Source organism: Mastigoproctus giganteus, chromosome 7 (genome assembly GCF_048544385.1).
Source record: "Mastigoproctus giganteus isolate SK-2022 chromosome 7, ASM4854438v1, whole genome shotgun sequence".
NCBI classification, from domain to species: Eukaryota; Metazoa; Arthropoda; class Arachnida; order Uropygi; family Thelyphonidae; genus Mastigoproctus; species Mastigoproctus giganteus.
The window spans coordinates 18,309,948-18,330,272 of NC_143581.1; the positions used below are offsets into that span (position 1 = coordinate 18,309,948).

The following is a 20,325-nucleotide window of genomic DNA, read 5'->3' on the forward strand; positions in this document are numbered from 1 at the left end:
TTGGATATAGAAAGAACATCATGAAATTAAATACTGGGGGGGAGAACAGGGAGAATTAGGAAGGAGAACCACCCCCAAGATGTAACATTATTTAAATTCTCTATAATGATTAAAGAGAATTTAGATTAATAATCAGAATTGGTGTTTTGAAGGGGGGAACCACCCCAAAGATGTAACATTATTTAAATTCTCTATAATGATTTAAGAGAAGTTAGATTAATAATCAGAATTGGTGTTTTGAAGTGTGATTTAGTTATAATTTAGATTAACACGTTTTCTGCATCTGAAGCATATTTGAACGGTTCCTCTAGTGCTGTGCTGTGCTGTAATACATACAGGCAGTCATTCTTAAACAATCAAATTATTAGTAAAATAATAAGAAGAGTATACCTCAATATAGTACGTAGAACACTTCCGTATGATACCCTCCAGAAATTAAAACGAAAAAATCGACAACTTACCGGTACATTAGAGTAAAATATAAATAATTAAATAATCAATTTAACACAATTAAAATCAGTTTAAAACAATTAAAAATCAAATTAATGCAATTAAAAGAATCAAACGAAAATATTCAAAACTATTTTCCTTCCTTGGAAGGAAGGAAATTGCGTTAATTTGATTTTTAATTGTTTTAAACTGATTTGAATTGTGTTAAATTGATTATTTAATTATTTATATTTTACTGTAATGTACCGGTGAGTTGTCGATTTTTTTCGTTTTTTCCATTTTAATTTCTGGAGGGTATCATACGGAAGTGTTCTACGTACTATATTGAGGTGTATACTCCTCTTATTATTTTACTAATATTATTATCAACATAGAACATATTGAGTATTACAGCTCTGATTCATACTATCTAAACAATCAAATATACAAGTTTTGTGAAAGTAATGGTACGTGAAATTAACTGCCCCGTTCTTTCGACGCACTGATTGAACTCTGCATGCCCACTGATTAAGCAGAAACAAACTGTTGATGCTAATAGCATCAATGATTCGTTTTTGTTTATATCTTGCTTAGTTTATGTACATAGAACGAACTATTGATAAAATTTTGAGTTTTGTTCCAATTTACAGCTCAGTCAAAAAGTAAGTGTCTGCTTTTAGCTACGAATTCAAGATTTATGCTTTTCAACCATTATATATGAATTTTTGGAATGTTATTTCTACATTCTGAAAATTTCTGCACATTGAATGCACTCCTCAAATACAGGTGACAGTGAACGTGTTAAAGCCATTTCTTATATTAAGTTTATGTGTGCGATTTTCATTCAGCTATTTAATCATTTAGTATAATTATATATTAACAAATAGATAAGTTTGCTTGTATGCATGTATATATGTAAGTTCATTGTTCAAAAAATAAATTTTATTACGGCTTATTTAAAAAAAAGTTTTAAAAAATTAGATTGGGAAGAAAAAACAACCAATTTAAAAGATTTCAGTCAGTATTTCTGATCTCACTCTAATAAGCTTTAACTGGCACATATATTTTGAAGGAAATTAATAGGTTTTAATTTTTACATGCTGCGTCATGTGAAATTAAGAAAAGTTTGTTTTTTTTATCGTAAAATGTACATAAAGTACATTCTAGTTCATCAAACAATGCCATATATACAGAAAACGGATTTGTCAGTTTATAAACAGCTGATTTTATTATTGAGAAAAGTGGAAATTATAACATTAATAATATTGTCTAAGTTGGGAAAATAGTTTTAGAAATATTGTGCCTCCTTTATTCATTTTAACTACTCTAATAATTATAAATTAAAAAATTTAGTGTTCGTTCTGTAAGTAACCGTATCTTTGCATTATGTCTCTTGATACTATTGTCCCTTAGTAGCATAGATCAGTGGTCAGCACTCATCTAATCTCATGTTTTGTCAGAAAATACATTAAATATAGAAAAATTCCAAAAAAAAAAAAAAAAATCTAAGCCAATAATAATTATCATTATATCTGACTCATTAAAATTTTGCCCTCAGAATTAACTCGAAATTGTGTTAAGCTTAAATTCATGATTAATGTAAGACAACTGATATACCCTTTCACAAGAGAGGGATGACACTAAAGTAAACCTTGGTCTGCTCAATTTTGTAAGCATAACTGTCCAGCTGCCTGTCTTTGATACTGTACTTACTGTGCCATTTCTTCATATGTAAGTATTAGATAGGAGTAGTTTGACGGTTGGATATTTTTTTAAATTGTGAAAGACACAAAAGTTGTTAGTTAGTCTTTGTGTGTTAAATGATTACCCATATTCAGATATATTACCAAACACTTTTCATTAAAATGGCTTTGAAATTTGGACCTAGAAAGTTTAATTCAGTTTGGGAGGGAAATTTTTAAGGTCATCTAATCCTAGTTAGCAGCCTTTAATTTTTTTTTTTTTTTTTTTTTTTCCCCTTCTTCTTTACCATGGTCTGGTTTTTTGTGAATTCGATGTTAATGAGGGCTTGTATTTCAGCACAGAAGGCTTGTAAAACACCGAAGTTAAAAGGGATGGGGGAATTATACCAGAACAAAGCATCTTTTTTCGTGCTTGTTATGGTACATTATAGATATGTAAATAAGTTAATGTTCATGTAGAAGTAGTATTTTTATCATGGTGAAAAACAGATATTTCACAGATTTTTGTGCCATTCTCTCTCTCTTCTTTTTTAATTAAACACTTTTCCTAGAAATGCACATAAATACATTAACAGTGCTTGATATTGGTTAAATTCTATTGACTTTTAAAACTGAGTTATGCAAAAAGTAAACACGCTTCATTGGGCCTTATCAATACATAGTTTATCATATTTTGTTTTGAAGTTATTTGGACTGAACCAGGATTAAATCTAGTAGGCAAGGGAAACTCGTTTATCTTTCAACTTGTTCTATGAAGAGAAAAATGCAGTGACATGTTTTATTATTTTTGATATTGTTGCCTTCCATGGAAAGTAACACTGTTATAAAATTTTTGTTTCTAGTATTTGATTCTTGTACTCTGTTATACAGTTAATTCCTGCACTGAATTAACTAGAAACTGTAAATTTATATTCAAAAGCCACATTATGGAAATGGGAGAAGCGATTATGCTAAATTGATTGTTTTCTTTGTTTAGTATTGTTTTGGAAGAAGCGTTGCGAATATCTCACAGTTGATTGGTGTAGAGTGCCATTAATTTAAAAAAAAAAAAAAAAAAGTACAAGCATTATATATTAACACTGCCATAATTAATAAAGTTGTCATATTATTTTTTGTTGGTGTTGTATGGGCAGCATAAAAATCTTTTGCTTTTAAAATTCTTCCTTTTAATTGAACTTTTTTAATTGTTGGTCTGATAGAATGTTTGTACTGCTTGACAGTGGGCAGATGCCCACTGACTTCATAATCCAGCCTCAATTTTGAAGAACAATATCGTAGAAACATTTTTTGCTCAAATATGAGATAGTCTGTAGCCGCGGTTATGTTTTTTCTCCTGACAAATAGAAAAGTCAGTCATTCCCTAATTTGATATTTTTAAATAAGCACCCTAGATATGTGTCCGAAGAGCAAAAGTTATTATTGACTGCCTCTACACTAAACAACTAGGGGTTGGAGGTGCGAGAGAGAGAGAGAGAGAGAGAGAAGATAATGTAATAGTAGATATCAAATAGATTTGGTTGAAATATTTTAGCATTTGACATAAATGGAATTTGCAAAAATTTACATACACTAAAAAAAAATTTGTATTTGCCACAAATATGGTTTCCAGAGCAGATGCCAATTACTTTATGTGAGAGTATATTCTGTGTTACCTTGTTAGATAAAATTGCGTATATCACTTCTCTTTCTACCTGCAGAGGAAAGAAAAGGTTACTAATAAATTAAAAAAAACCTCCGGTGTATTTTGTAATCTTGATATATATTTCCAGTTTGAATTTATAAGGGGTATTTCTAGTTTATTGCTCCTTAAACTGCGGTAGTTTTCTCGTTTTTTTATATTTAAAAAGAGAAATTAATTCTATTTCTTTATAAATGCAAATTTCTGTTATTTGGTTGAAATAGGAATTTCATTAATTGTAAATTTTATGACACAGTGTACATTAAAATTATGCATATTTAAATACAGTGAAAAGAAAAGAGCACGCATTGACTTGAGTGTAAATACCAAGATTAGTATTTTTTGTAATAGTGCTACTCTGTGTTTAGTAGATGATAACAGTAGCTGTATTGGTTAAAAAAAGTAATAAATTAAATGAAAAAAAAAAAAAAAAAACATCAATTTTATAATAGAAAGAGCAACGGTATGTTGGTAAACTAGTGTTTTCTTAAGAATTATTATAACCTTAAGGTTTCTATGTCTTGGTAAATCATTAATACTTGTCTAATTGTGGATCTCACCATAGTTTACCATAGAAGATTCTTATAAAGTTACTAGCTTTTATACTTGACCTTATTAGTACTTAACTGATATATCCTAATAATTCGTGTTACTCGATGTATTACCTCTAAGCTAAAGAACAACAAAAACATACAATTATAACTTATTACAAAAGAGTAATTGGCTTTTTAATGGTGAAAGAGGATAAAGATGTTAAAATATTTCTGCCGTTAAGCAAATATAAATATTAACTTACAAAACTTGATATTCTAATATAAAATATCTTAGGTTTGTTATTTTACTTTTTTTGTCAAACTGAATCGACTAAAAATTAAGAACTATTACAACTGTAGTGTAATTTGAAAATATACTTTTTTTTTTCAGCTATAGTTGCATCACTGTGATAATAAAAATTGGTGTTAATGTATATTGATTTAATGTTATAGCGACTTGAATTCAGAATTTTCATTGTGTTTTCAAATTGTAAAAAAAAAAAAAAATGGAATGGAAGGGCTTAATAGGATTGTGTATGTCTTTTGGATGTTAAATACACACTATATACTTTTCTCGTCAGAGCTTATATTAGATGGATATTTAAAATGTTATAATATTTGTAGTATGAAATCTTGTCATTATGGAAGGTCATAAAAAGTTAAATGTTCTTGTAATTATAATCATTTAGATAAACTACTACTACTTTTAGCTTATTCTCTTAAGTATTACTTGTTAGTAGGAGTATAGCTATTTAAAATTATAAAATTGTTATTGTATATTGTGATTATGCTGATATTTTGCTGATAAAGTTTGTAACTTGCCTAAATGATTGGGACTTGAAGTATAGAAGTGTGAATATGCTATTGTAAACACTGTATAATGTTGATGCCATAAATGTAAAATTTTTGTGTGCCATTCAGGAAGCAATTCGTCTAATAGGAGCTAAAATCTATGAGGTACCTTATATTTAAAAGGTTCTGCTTATCATAGCTTGAATCCACCACACACATTCTACTCGACGATCAATTTCCATATGTGTTTTGCTGAATCTGGGTCCTCACTGCTAGGATCTTATGTCTTAACCTCAAAGTACTGTATTTTTTGTAGGAACGAAACTAATTGGAACTGCAAATACGAGCGTAGACTGGTGTGATAACTATTCGTGTTTGTATTTCGAAACCTTCAGTTTTGAGGTTACACAGCATTACCCCTGTTAAATTTTGTACGTCCGAGTTAATTTCGCGAATTAACTCATATGAACTGTTGTATACTTTATAGTAAACTGGCAAATGAGCTTTATGTGTTCTGCTATTGGATTTTATTTTATGTTGGCATTGTCAGGCACTTAATGCACTATTGTCATTAGCAAAAGACACTTGTCTTTTTTAACCTCCAATAGTGCAATAAAATATTCCTTTGTAATCAGCGAAAAGCACTTGTTATTATCTTTATAAGTATTCGACTTGGTTTCTTTAATGGTGTTTTCTAACAGCATTATTGAGCTGAAATTTTTTGTAGTATCTTTATGTATATATATTAATGTATGCTTTTAAGTCATTAGCAAATAATGAATGTCTTTGTTTAATTTGAAGTGTCCTGTTAACACTTTTTTTGATTTTTTTCCTTTTGCCCACAAAACTTTTGCATTTTTGTAGACAGCTTTACTTTGAAATCCTTTAGCATTCCTATCCTTTTATTTTAATTATTTGTTTTGCTGAAATTTTAGGATAAAATTAATTTTTTTCATTCAAACCTTGGTGGATGTTGGTTAGGTAGACTCACAGTTATCTGAGGTGGTCAGGAAATAAATTTTCCCAGATTATTGAAATCCTGGATGAATAATTTGCAAAATTAAAAAAAAAAGCTGTGAATTGTGACAAACATAAATTTATTTACTTACATATTCACATTTCTAAAAGTGTAAACTATCAGAAATCCTGGCAAGCATGATTAATTTATCCTTTTTTTTTTATATTGCATAAGTTTGTTTTCCAATATTGTACTCACTCATTAAAGTAGACACTTTGGCACCTTTTTTATGTTTATTCAAGAGCTTGCTCAAGGTTTTGTTTAGTAGAGAAAACAATCAGTTTGTTTTAACACAATGGTGCCTATTAAAAATGCAGAGAGGAATATTAAAATTAACCATACAGTAGTAAATTAAATATAGAGTGAGCTCTAGTTGGAAGAAAACAAAGATGCACTGAGTTTGCTGAGAAATTCAAGAGTTATATTTACAACAATGGTAATAGATCCCACATATCTCTTCTTGGTATCTAGCTAAACTCTAGTGGTGACCATGGGGATCCTGCTTAATCTGCAGCTTGTTTAATCCACTCCTGGATAATCAGAAGTCTGTTGTACATGTAGTTTTTCTGGTTCCATTTCCATTTAACCAAGCCGATACTTCCAAGAGCAACTCATGAGCCTTGGAGATTGAGTCTTAAATTCGTACTTCCTATGTTTTTTTTTAAAAACTGATAATAGTTCAGTTTGGATTATAGTGCTTTACTTATTTTGGCTAAGTGGTGTTTATCATTAGCCTTTCTGTGTTGCGATTTCATTAATTGGTCTCAACCAGAGAATTTTTTTTTCTCCCTAGCAACTTGAGTTTTTCATTCTTGAAACTAACCTGTGACAACCTTTCATTTTATAAACAGACTCCTCTTGGCTTTAATTGCCTTGGTGTTTTCCGGAAAAGAACTTGAAGCTTATTGTGGGTACTTTTGAGAGTTTCTTCTAATTTTATTATTTAAAGTATTAGGTGAAGGCTTTCTATGAAATAAAATGCAATCGACTGGTTCATTTCCTATTTCCACCATTTAGCATTATCTGGTATTAGATCTGATTTGTTTAGTCACCGCTTCATAGTTTTTTTTTTTTTTTTTAATATATATTGTTAAGTAATCACAACTGCTGCCAGTTTACTATAAAATACTTTACTGTTAAGAGAGAAGAAATTTGCTGTTCCATGTTATAATACTTTGTGTGCATTCATTAGTTGGACCATATGTATTTTAGACTTGGTAGGTATTTACTAATGTATTACACTCAGATATAACTATCAATATTTTTGAGGTTTTAAATATAATTGAGTGTTGGTACATATTGATTGGATATCATATGCATGTATTTTGCATGATTGATATATTTATGTATACTTGGTAATTTTGGAAGCTTTACATGTCTATTTTTCTTTGTGGGGAAAAAAAAAGTCATTTTTTTAAATAGGCCTGTTCATAATTTGTCATGCAATACTATTACAGGTACAAAGTGTTTCTGATTGGGGTGCTTGGTGTAATTTGTTTCTGACAGAAGGACTAAGTCAGGCCAGGGCATGTGGCTGTGATATCTTGACCAATTTACTGAATATTTACCCCCCTATTTATTTAAAACTGTATAAACTGTATCATACACAGCATTTGAAACATCTTCCCATTCTAGCCGTACTCATTTTTGTATTGTTTTATGCAACTGTAATACACCCAAATCAATTTGTACATGTTGTAATAGCAAAAGAAACTGTAGTTAAAAATAAGAGAAATCTGTTAATAGTTTACATACTAAAGTGCAAGTTTCTGTATGTTTCTTTTACAATAGCGAGCAAAAGTGCATGAAAGAGAATCGTGTGCGTGCGTGTGTGCGTGCCTGTACGTTGGGAGGGGGGATTTCTGAATGTGTGCGTGCGTGCATGTTGTGTGCATGATTGTAATAACAGAAACTGAAAGATTGCAAACCTGAGAACGCTTCAGGAACTTTCAAAGTGTGAGCAGTATGATGCTGGAAATGTAGAGATAAAAACCAGCTTTCTGATGTAAATGAATTTCATAGTTTCTTGAATGTTTTTTACTCTGCTAAATGCTGCTGCCATGGTTTGTACAGAAATTTGTATTTATTCTTGCCAGCAAAACACCATCATTGGTCCCCAGATCAACCACTATACGGTGGTTGATAATTTCTCTCACTTGACATCTAATAAAAATAGTTCTGGTGGCCATAATGTTTTTTATCCATTTTGTTCAGCACACATGCATGCATGCACGCACACACACACACAAAAGCTATTATACAAGTAAAATAACAATAATTAGAACCAAAATGCTTTCACAGCAAGACTGATGACACTTTTATAATCAGTTATCATTATTTTTCTTTGTTGTAATCACTGATTCACTATATTTCCATTACTAAATGTACTTTAAGTACATTTAGTAATGGAAAATTTGGTAATTAGCCTTAAGATGTATGCATTTGAAAGGTACTGTCACTTCAACTGGAACTACGTAAGACAACACATAAGGAGGCAGACTGAAAAATAATTCCTTTTAGTTCATAACTTAGTTATATGTGGTGCAGCAAGTTCCAACCAAGTTCTCCACTAGCTAATACTTTCTGTTTAGTACATGTGTACAAGTTACAGTCAAGTACAAGTCACACTTTAGCATAGGCATATGATGCAAGAAAGCAAGCTTATAGAGCATAGGCATATGATGCAAGAAAGCAAGCTTATAGAGCATCGGCCAAAAAAAAAAAAAAATAAATAAATAAATAAATAAAACCATTCCCATTTCATCTATCCGGTCATTCCAAATTTATTTAAGCTATCAACTTCCACAACAACAGATGGAAGTCTGTTCCAGCAATCAACTACCTACAAATTGTTCCGAGATTCGTCAAATGCAATGTTGCGTCCAGCCATAGTGAAGTGGTGCCAGTAGTTTGAAAGTGGTTGCACAGAATTGATGGATGCCGATTGAAAAGGAAGGCCTTCAACATCAACCACTGCAGACGTGATGCAGGTTGATATAATGATTCACAATAATTGAAGACTGACAGTGGCAGAAGTGGCAAAGGAGTTGGATATTTCAGTAGGCAGTGTTCATTCCATCGTATGTGAACATCTTGAATATCGCAAATTGTGTGCATGATGGGTTCCTCGTCCACTGACAGATGAACACAAAGGTCAGCATTTTTTGTCTTCTCTAGCCTTCCTTCAACACTTCTGTGGAAGGCCAGACTTCTTATGCCACATCATCACTGGCGATGAAACAGTGCACCGTTTCACCCCAGAAATGAAGAGAGCATCTATGGAATGGAGACACAACATTGCCTGTGTGAAAGAAATTCAAAGTTGCACCATCGCAGGAAAGGTCATGGCCACTGTTTTTTGACTGTGAAGGAGTCATTTACACAGAATTTATGACAAAAGGCACAACAATGCTGCCTCATACTGCCAAACATGATCTTTGCGAACAGCCATAAGAAACAAGGCCTGGAAAGTTAAGCAAAGGTGTTCTCATTCAGGACAATGCCACACAATGCACGCACAACACGACACTTGCTCCAGAATTTTGGATGGGAGGTATGCAACATTAGCCGTACAGTCCCGATCTCTCGCCTTGTGACTCCCATCTTCCACAAGCTGAAAGAACATCTAGGGGAACAACGATTTGCAAACGAGCAGGTGCAAACAGCAGTTCAGCAGTGGCTGAATGATCAAGGAGTGGATTTCTATCATTAGGGAATTGAAAGTTTAATCACATTCCAAGAAGTGTTTACACCAACTCTGTGACTGGAAAAGTGCAAGGTATGTGCTTTCTATTGCATAATGTTACATACCTCAATAAATGTCTCTTGGGCTACAATGGTCTTATTTTTTTTAATGTAACTTATTTTTTGAATTACCCTTGTAGCATCAAACATCCTTTTCCAGTAAGTCCCAAACGTGCTCAGTTGGGTCACAATTGATGAGTTAGGCAATCATGAGGTGCTTGTGGGTAGCACAGTTACCTTCATCCCCACACTGGTCGGAAAAGACCTGAACTCAATTCCCATTGATGACGTGAGGAAATTTTATGGGTCGTTTTCACAGCGTGGCTGAGTTAGTCTGGTTTCAGGCGAGAGTAGCATTGGTTTTTCTCCTGGAAACGTTTTCCATCCAGCAAACAGAAAATTAACTTCAGAACACACAATTTCACAATCAATGTACATGGCCTTGGTTGCTGATGCTCCTAAAAACCCAATAACAGCTGCCATAGAATTCACTCATGTTTCTGAAACCAGTTAGCAACCTGCAAGCCCTTGAGGTAGGTTGCTAACTAGCATGTTTTCTTCTTGATAGACAATGGAGATATCTGGATACATTACACTCATGAAGGGAAGTAGTCACCAATGATAGGCATTCCTGTCGAGCTGTTGATTAATGGTGATCATTCATTGATGGTGATCAGAGGACTTGGGGCATGCTACAAAAACAAACCAAACCATACCACCACCTCCAGCCTGTCAAACACCAACTGTGTATCCAGGTGCTCTGCATGTTGCTTTCTCCAAATGTGCACACACCCATCAGAGTGATAGAATTGGAAACAGGATTAATCAGAACGCAAAAGATTTTCAACTCGGTGGCCCAGTGTTGGTGCTAATACTCATGCAAAGCACAGTTTCTTGTGTCTAGCAGTAAGCATGATAGCTGTCAATTGTCCTAATCCATAAGAGCCAATGTCTAGTGCATAGTCCATGTGGATATTGGTCTTGCTGTTCCTGTGTAGTACTGGTGGTTAGTTCGGCCACTGCTGTGTTATGAGACACTATGCTGTTGCCAGGATACTCATATCTGCATGTCTTGCCCCCATCATAATTACATATTAGAAGTCAGAAAGATCTCAATGCCGACCTAGCCTTCCTTTGCAGGCACTTAAAAGCTGATTGGCATGTACAAACTACCATCTTATATCAGCTCTTTGCAACTTTGAGCCTTCACCAGCATCAAGATCAGTCCATTCTAACACAAGAGGTTTTGCTAATGCAAAGCCAAACCTTGTGTGTGCATTTAAAACCAGGAACCTTTTAAGAAAAGTTCCATGGCTTATTTTCTAAAAAATTTCAACATTTCTGAAGGGAGACATAATCCTTCCTCCAATCTGATTAGAAGCTATGATGCAGTAACAAGGAAACTGGATGCAAAAAATAATTTTGACATATACTTAAGATTTTAGAAAAGCTTGACATTTCCATGTGAAAGACTACTTTACATATTGAAATTCTGGGCTATGAATAGAGAGATGGTTGGGTGGGAGAAGTCAAAGTGGTTATCAATGGGTGCATGCACTGCTCTTATTATTGTAGTTCCCATGGCTCAGTGCTGAGTCCATTATTGTTTTCTGTTTTTATTAATGATACTGATGAAGGCAGCATATTAAGGTTAATGCCTACATTTTCAGATAATATGAAGGTTGGTAGGATGGTTAATGACTAATTGGTATGCTACTGCAACAACATGCAAAAAAAAGTTACGCAGATGAAAAAAGGCAATTGAAGTTTAACACTGACAAATGCAAGATACTGTGCAAAGATGCATTTGAGTAGCAATAATTCCAGAATAACAACTGTGCAATAATCAGGGTAGTGGAGAATGAAAGGACCTTGGGTATTATTGTACTGTCAGACAAAGTACTCTGAGCAGTACAGACATACTGGCAAGACAGCTCATCAGGATTTGTCAATCATATACAGGAATTTTGCCAGCAGGGATAAGGAGATGATTACACAGTTGTATGAGGAAATGGTTTGCCCATATCTCGAGTATTGCATACAGGTCTTCAGACCTGTATGCGATAATTGAGGTGGTAGGAGGGATGTGGATCTGTTGGAATAAGTGCAGAGAAGAAATAACACGATTAGTGGGAGAAACTAACGGTTACTCTTTACCAGGAAAGACTTCAGTTCTGCAATTGCAGTGTAAGTTTTAAGTTTTGAAATTTGTTTGGTTTCAAATCGGAACGAAAATTTTAAAAGAGTCTGGAAAAGCAAACACCATGCTGGTTCTCATATAGAGCTTTAGTGAGGAAGTATTATTATCATTAGCCATGTGGTGCAAGGAAGCCTGAGGCTTTTGCTGCGCCAACCAAACGAAAAAAAAAAAAAAAAATTTCTGAGCTACCCTGAGAGAGAAAGTCAGAAGTAGAAGGGAATCATCAATGAAGAGAAGAATGATTATATCCAGCTCAGGACCCTGGGTGTGCCAAGCCCATACTCACCAGATGTGAGCCCCTGGAGTTAATAAACAACTTATAATTACAAATCAAACATATAAAGAGGCCAATTACACTGTTACAGCACAGATATTAAGCTTTTCAGACACTAATGCATGTAGGTAAATCAGATTTTAAAGGGGAAAATGGAAAGATACTTGGGAGACAAATAACACCAGCTACACACAACTGTAAACAATAGCTGGAAATGACAATGCGTGAATGTTACAATTGTTATATTTTTTGAGAACAGATAACACACTACTTTCGTGTTTCTAGTTTTAAGTGATTTATAGGCTAAAGTGGAAGGTGGTGCAACATATATTGCTTTCGTGCTTTTAGTTTTGAGTGATTTATAGATTAAAGTGGAAGGAGGTGAAGTTGCTTGGAGTTATCTTAGATATTAGAACCAAAATAATAAATTTAAATTCACTTTTTTTGTTTAACGGACAAAAAATATTAAAATACAAAAAATTAATGAAAAGAAAATGGTTTACTAGAATCTTGTTATAAGAAAAGGACTTGGGATTAGAAAAATATTTTGATTCCCATGTATTACTGGTTGACGACTGAAAAAATGTATTCCTGGGTGAGTATTTAACGATTCATATGAGACACACATACAGTAATCTTTTTAGAACAGGTCTTAATTTTTTTCAAAAATCGTAAAGCTTTCAAAAAATATTTAGTGAACATAATTCTTTAACTCCATTTTTTGTCGCTCAACTGTTTATTGGTGCTGCTTTACATCGCTTTATTCAGAGTTCAGTTGGTTCATTGAATATAAAAATTTAAAAAAATAAAATAAAACTGACGAATTAAATTAAAAGTTTCTATTCACATTATCGTGTAACAATGTTTCTTTTGATATTGGCCTCTGATGTTTGAAGTACTTTCCAATTTTCCGGGTGTTTGAAATTATTCAAACATTCGAATTTTCGATAGAATAAACGTTTTGCAGCAATTCTGAACCCAGGTTATAATTAAAATGATCAGGACTTCATTGGTGAAACTTCGTATATGAAAAAATGTTCCCATGCCGGGAATCGAACCCGGGCCTCCTGGGTGAAAGCCAGGTATCCTAGCCACTAGACCACATGGGATTATGATAAGATTTCTCATAACTGATTGATATGCGGTTCGATGTCAATGTTTTTATCCAGTTTCTTGATTGTGGTACAGTTCAGTGGAAGCACAAGCGAAGACACTAAATGAAGTGATTTTTATCCTAGAAATCTAGTCATTGGGTTTTCAAAACTACACGAACTGTAACAATAAAAAGATTTAAAATTTCGAATTCAACTAACATTAAAAATTCAAACGCACAGAAAAAAAAGACAAAAAACTCCATGGGGAAAGTTTCCATCAAACCATTCATCACATGGGATTCTTGTGATATGTCTATCGTAATATAATTTATTGAAAATTACCAGCCGATGAAATTGGCTTTTAAGTATTGCTTGAAAGAAAAAAAAAAAAAAAAATTTGGACAGCCACACTTTTCTTTTTACCTAAAGTACAGGGTTGTTAAAATTAAAGTATCCCTATGTAGAGGGCTGTGGAGCGAGTTCTAAGGTTCGTACTGAAGGGAAATTTGGACAATAGATACAATAAAGAATGCGCTCGTCATTTATTGGAAAAAAATTACTGTAGTTACAAAATTTGTCACTTGAAAAGCGCTACAATTGTTCAATGTGTCCTCCATTTTGGTCAACAACGGTTTACATTCGAAGAACAGCATTTTCTACAGCAGAATGTAATATGTCAACTGGAATAGCCAGCACATGACATCTAATGCTGTCCTTCAGATCTGCCATCCTTCCCAGTACACCTGGCTCTTCAAAAAACCCCACAACCTGAAGTCACATGGGGTGAGGTCCAGTGATCGGGGTAGCCAAGATGTCTGGAAACAACGGCAGATTACCCGTTCGTCTGTAAAGTGTTGCCTTAGCAATCTTTGGACATAACGGTGGATGTGGGGTGGTGCACCATCTTGCATGAATATGGTATCTTTAAGGTACCCACATTGTTGCAGCTCTGGTATTGCGAAATTTGCCAAGATTTCATAATATCGCTGTCCAGTGACGGAACAGGTGCGGGGTATTCCAGTTACCTGTTCAAAAAAATATGGCCCAATCATGAATGTGGCCATAAATCCACACCACACTCACTTTTAGAGAATGCAATGGGACCTCTTGGATAACTCGAGGGTTTTTGTTGCCCAAATGCGACAGTTGTGCGTATTCAATACTTGTCCATTTAAGCAGAAGTGGGCTTCATCACTCCAAAGGATGTTCCATGGCCAAGTGATGTCCACTGTCATTCGCGCCAGAAACTGAAGTGCGTATAGAAGAACTCTTTATTGCATACAAAACGCACATGCCGTACACAATACCCTTCACAGCTAAAAGCCAGGGGTTGAAACGAATATCTGCATCACCATGCTTTAGCGGTGTAGCATGTGCATCTTGTAAGGATAGTACCGCAACACCTGACGCATTACTAGCCTTACAGTGGAATACGGCATGTCCACTTCACGAGAAACAGCTGGCACACTTGCGCTACCACATGGAGATTGACTTGACGACTAACAATAGCCATTTCTTCAACACCAGAGGGGTCCACTTGTTTTCGACCTCTACCTGGTTGAGTCCTGTCGCTTCAAATTTTGCAATCATTTTGCGGACAGCACAAACAGTCATAGGTCCACGCCTTCTGACGCGAAATTTCTCTGATAGCCACAGCTGTATTATTGCTGTTCTGATAGTACAGCTTCACTAATAGCACCTTTTCCTGCAACGTTGCTGTTCTGATAGTACAGCTTCACTAATAGCGCCTTTCGTGCAACGTTGCTGTTCTGCTAGTACAGCTTCACTAATAGCGCCTTTTCCTGCAACGTTGTTGGAATTGCTGCTGATGCTGTAGTGCAGGCTAAACATCTACTGTATGATTTTGAAGAGACTGCTTTGCTTTTATACAGTACAGTTGAGATGAGTAGTGGCGCTATGGTAATAATAATTTTACGATAATAATAATCGTTTAGCATAGACAGTGGCGCACTGTCTATGCTGTCTACTGGGCACTGTCTATGCTTAACGCGGTTACTGTGTGCTCCTGGATTTTATGTTAAAGTGTTAAGAAGAGTTATTTGATTTTTCTTAGTGATCATCTTGTTAACAAGTTGCATTGTAGTTGGGATTGAGTGTTTTTGCACCATATCAGGCAGTATTCAACTACTTATAGATATGCGTTTATTTGACAGTTGGAACGTTCTTAGTTCTAACGGTCAGCTGACTGTTTGCCTGTGTTACAGCATAGCGTAAGTACTTAACATTTTATCTGGCTATAATTAAAATTTATTCATTGGGACTAAGCCTGTAAAAACATGAAAATATGTTTAAGAAAATTAAAAAATCATTAATATATTGGTCATTATTAGATAGAGATTGGAAGAGGGATAATGCGCCACCTCACTGAAGATTAAAAAAATAATAATAATGGGGAACACTAAGTGGGGCTCTGCTGTAGTCACCTTTCCTCTTCAAGAGCATCTTGTGGGATGCATGATGACTCTTCCTATGATTAAAGCCGGCCCTTTTCAAAATCGGCCATGTGGTAGGCAATGGCATACCACCACATTATCTGATGCCACAGAGACCATAACAAAACCAACTCCCAAAGCTGCTGTTAAAGGAAGACCTGCAACTAGTTGGAAGGATGGGATCAGTGAACGTTTGGGTGTGACATTTTGCGATGCCGCTCGTATAGCATATGATCGATGCAGTTGGAGGATTTTGTTGGTGGTCACAACAACTATGTGACTGGAAGAAGAAGAACTAAGATAGTTACGTACCACACAGTGACAAATTTTGTAACTAATTTTTTCCCAATAAATGGCGATCGGATTCTTTATTGTACCTGTTGTCCAAATTTCTCTGCAGTACGAGCCTTAGAACTCGCTCCAAAGCCCTCTACGTAGGGATACTTTAATTTTAACAACCCTGTACTTTTTTTTTTCATACATATGAATTTAAAAAAAATGTACTAGGAGAAAATTAGTAATACAGGCTGGCCTCGATTAACGCGATTAATTCGTCCCGCGAGTGCATCGCGCAAAACGGAAACGCGATAATCGAATATCATAACCAATAGGAAAAATTATAATTGGTCCTTGACCTTCTGGAATGTCCATAAAGAATTTTAAAAATACCTTTTAAATAACTTTTTAATTGTATACAACGTAAAAGATAATGAAAATAATTATGGAATTAAATGTTTATTGCATAAAACAGGGGTTCACAAACTGCGCGCCGCGGAATATTTTAAATTTTCGAGGGAAACACAGCGATACTCGACATCTGTCGGACACCGCGCGAACTACTAGCTCGAGGTAGTTTACAGTTTCAGCATTTCTTATTAAGTTGTTTGGACCTAACTACTAAACGGAACTGTTAGGTATTTCTTTTGGTCTGGGTGCGCCTTGAAAAAATTACTCAGACACTAAGGGCGCCGTGAACCGAGAAAGTTGGGGAACCTCTGACATAAAATACACAATGAAGAAATGACTGTTGCGGAAATATTTGAACAGTGTTGACTTTCTCTTTTCATCAATCAATTTCCGATAGCGGACAACAATCTTCTCTGAGCCCTGGCGAAATAAATATCGCAGAGAACCTCAAACCTTTTGTTTGAGGTTCTCTGCGATACGAAAGATTTCATCTAGTTCTTTTACAGTTATCTCCTTTGCGGTAACATTTTCATCTGGCTCATTTAAAAATTTGAATTTTTATGCAAGTGTGCATTGACTTTATTAGCAGGAGACAAACAAGTAACACGTCTTCTTCCGATGGTTGGTGGAACACACCGAGGCGGGCAGCAGGCAAACGTTTGTTTATTGACCGTACGACTCGCGGTAAGCTTAATGCGATTCAAATCTTTTTCAACTATCGCATAAAAAAAAAAAAAAAAAAAATATCGCGTTAACTGGAAATTTGCATCGTGTAAAGTAAAAAGTGGTATAATTTTTCAAATAGCGTTAACTGAAAATGTCGTTAATCGAACTCGCTTTATGCGAGGCCTGCCTGTATTCAAAATTGCAATCAAAATAACAGTTACATTTCTTCATGACTTCCAGAAATAATGCTGCACACATCCAAACGGTAATCAAACTTTTTTGTCAGATGCATGTGTAACTGTATTCATGGCTCCAGTGATCCTTTTCTTCTTTAAGTCATCCACATCATTTGGCAAGGACGTCTGGTTGGCGAGCTTCCACAGAATTTTATTTGTGAGCAACACCCATCGACATAGCAATTGGAAATTAAAATATTCGGTAACTAAAATATACTTGTGCCAATCGTGAAGCGAATGCATCCACGGTGGATTATTCCAGAACCTGATACTAAACTGATAAATAGTTCGACAGATAGGACTGTTCGATAGATACTAAACTGATAAATAGATAGTTCGATCATGCAGAGAAGGAGGGAAAAATGAGGATTACCCTTTCATCCAAACATTAGCCCCAGGGGCTCACATCTGGTGAGCATGGGCTTGGCACACCCAGGGTCCTCAGCTGGATATCATCATTCTTCTCTTTCTTGGTGATTCCCTTCTACCTCTCTCTCTCTCTCTCAGGGTAACTCGGGAACTTTTTTTTTGGCTGGTGCTAATACTACTACTACTAATTATTTTATGTAGTATTTAAGATGACTCAAAATGACATGAGTGATTTCAATCATTGTTTTTACTCGGTGTTTCTTGATCCTGGTACAGTTGACTGGAAGAACAAAAGAAGACTAAATGAAGTGATTTTTATCCTTGAACTCTACAGTAATCAATGGTTTTTCAAAACTCACGAACTGTATAGTAAAAAGATTTTTAAAAAAATCGAATTAAACTAACGGAAATTAAAAATTCAGACGCACATAAAAAAGAAAAAAAAAAAAGAAAAAACTTTTCATAGATCAAACTTGGATTTCGAGGATGGAAGTTGGGTACGCAAACCACTATATCACATGAGATTCTTGTGGTTTGTCTGTCGTATTATAATTTATTGAAAGTTACCAGCCGATGAAATTGACTTTTAAGTATTGTTTGAAAAAAAAAAAAAAAAATGGATAGCCACACTTTTTACCGAATATGTACAGAGTACGTCAAAAATACTTTCATACATATGAAAAAAAAAAAAAAAAAAAAGTACTGGAAGAAAATTAGAAATATTCAAAATTGCAATCGAAATAACATCTATATTTCTTCATGACTTCCAGAAATAACGCGGCACACATCCAAACAATATTCAACTTTTTGCCAGTTGCGCTGTATCGTGGCTAATGTAACTGTGTCGATGGCTGAAGTGATCCTTTTCTTCTTCAAGTCATTCAAGGGAAGGGAGCTTGTACGTCAGGTAAGTGATTTTGCCACAGAATTTTATTTGTGAGCCCATCGACATGGTATACCAATCGTCAAGCAAATGCATCCATGGTGGGTTATTACCGAACCTGACACGAAATTTCAGCTGAACTTGCATCCAAGACTGCTTTTTCCATCCAAAAGGAATTTTGAAAAACAGTCCTATCGACGTTATGATGGAACAAAAGTTTTAAATAAATAAATAATAACATTAAATACCCAAATAAGATAACTGTTTCCTAAAAAAAAAACAATACGCATGCCGAGAAGCACACCGCGGCTTCCTCATGGAGAAGGAGGTATCTTAACCACTAGACCACGTGGGATAGTAACATTTCTGTCCACTGTCAATAGACATGTTGTTGTTATTGGATTATGAAGTAATTAATTTTTTTTATAAGAACCCCAAACACGAGAAGTATTTGAACCTATAGTACTTAGTACCGTGCTTGGGTTGGAGGCTGAGAAGACGAAAGTAGATATTTGTTGACATTGAACTTGAACTTCTGTAGACTGTAATTTTCAGGAAATACGTATGAAGGAAGGTTGTTCCACGAAACGGCAGTTCAATGAATAAACGAGGAAGATGAAAAGTTGGTTCTGTGAGTTGGAAGTTAGACAGTAAATGGAGGTTGGTTGGTGGCGGCACGTGTTCGGACTGTTTTGAAAGAGAGAGCGGGAATTATAGAAGCCAATTCAGAAGAACAGTGCCCATGGAAGTATCTGTAGAAGAGGCATGCAGCAGAAACAGCGTCTATGAGAAAGCGAGTGGAGAGACTCTGTTAGAGATGAGTCATTAATTCACCTAACTGCCCTCTTCTGAATGGAATCAAGAAGCCTGAGAGAGGTTTTGGGGGCACCACCCCAGATGTGGGAACAATATTCCATGGCAGGGCAGATTTGCGATTTGTACAGAGTGAACAGCTGTGTGGAAGAAAAATAATGCCGAGAGCGAAAGAGAAAACCAAGTTTTTTAAATGCAGAGGAAGTAATAGTTGTAATGTGTTTGTGCCAAGAGAGATTAGAAGTCAGGGCAATCCCCAAAAGAGATATATCATCTTGCCTAGAAATCGGAGTGTCACCAAAGATAAGCATAGGAGCAGAAGAATCCTTTTTGCGAGATATAAGACAAGACTGAGTTTTAGAAGGATTGAAAGCAACTAAGTTGTCTTTGCCCCACTGGAGAATTACCTGAAGATCGGCATTTAAGGAATTGATAGCAGATTTTCGAGAAGTTGAAGCTGATTGAGCAGGACAAAGTTTCTCAAACTGAAAAGTGGAATGCAATGTGCTATCATCGGCAAAGCTATGGATAGCATTTCCGGTCAATGGAAGAAGGTCATTAATATATAAGAGGAAAAGAGTGAGGGAAAGAACTGAACCTCGTTGGGACGCCAGCATTAGTGGAGAAGTCAGAAGACAGAGAGCCATCTACCATCACCCTCAGTGAGCGATCAGAGAGAAAACTGGATAACCAAGTACAAAAAACATTTGGCAAACCATAAGATGGAAGCTTGTTCAGAAGACCTTTATGCCA

General features: G+C 35.0%; 1 non-coding gene across 1 annotated transcript; it reads right to left on the bottom strand.

Moving 5' to 3' along the window:
* Positions 1 to 13,408: 13,408 nt before the first annotated feature.
* TRNAE-UUC (transfer RNA glutamic acid (anticodon UUC)) lies at positions 13,409 to 13,480 on the bottom strand. The gene has a single exon. It is a non-coding gene; the product is annotated as a tRNA-Glu (tRNA).
* Positions 13,481 to 20,325: the final 6,845 nt, after the last annotated feature.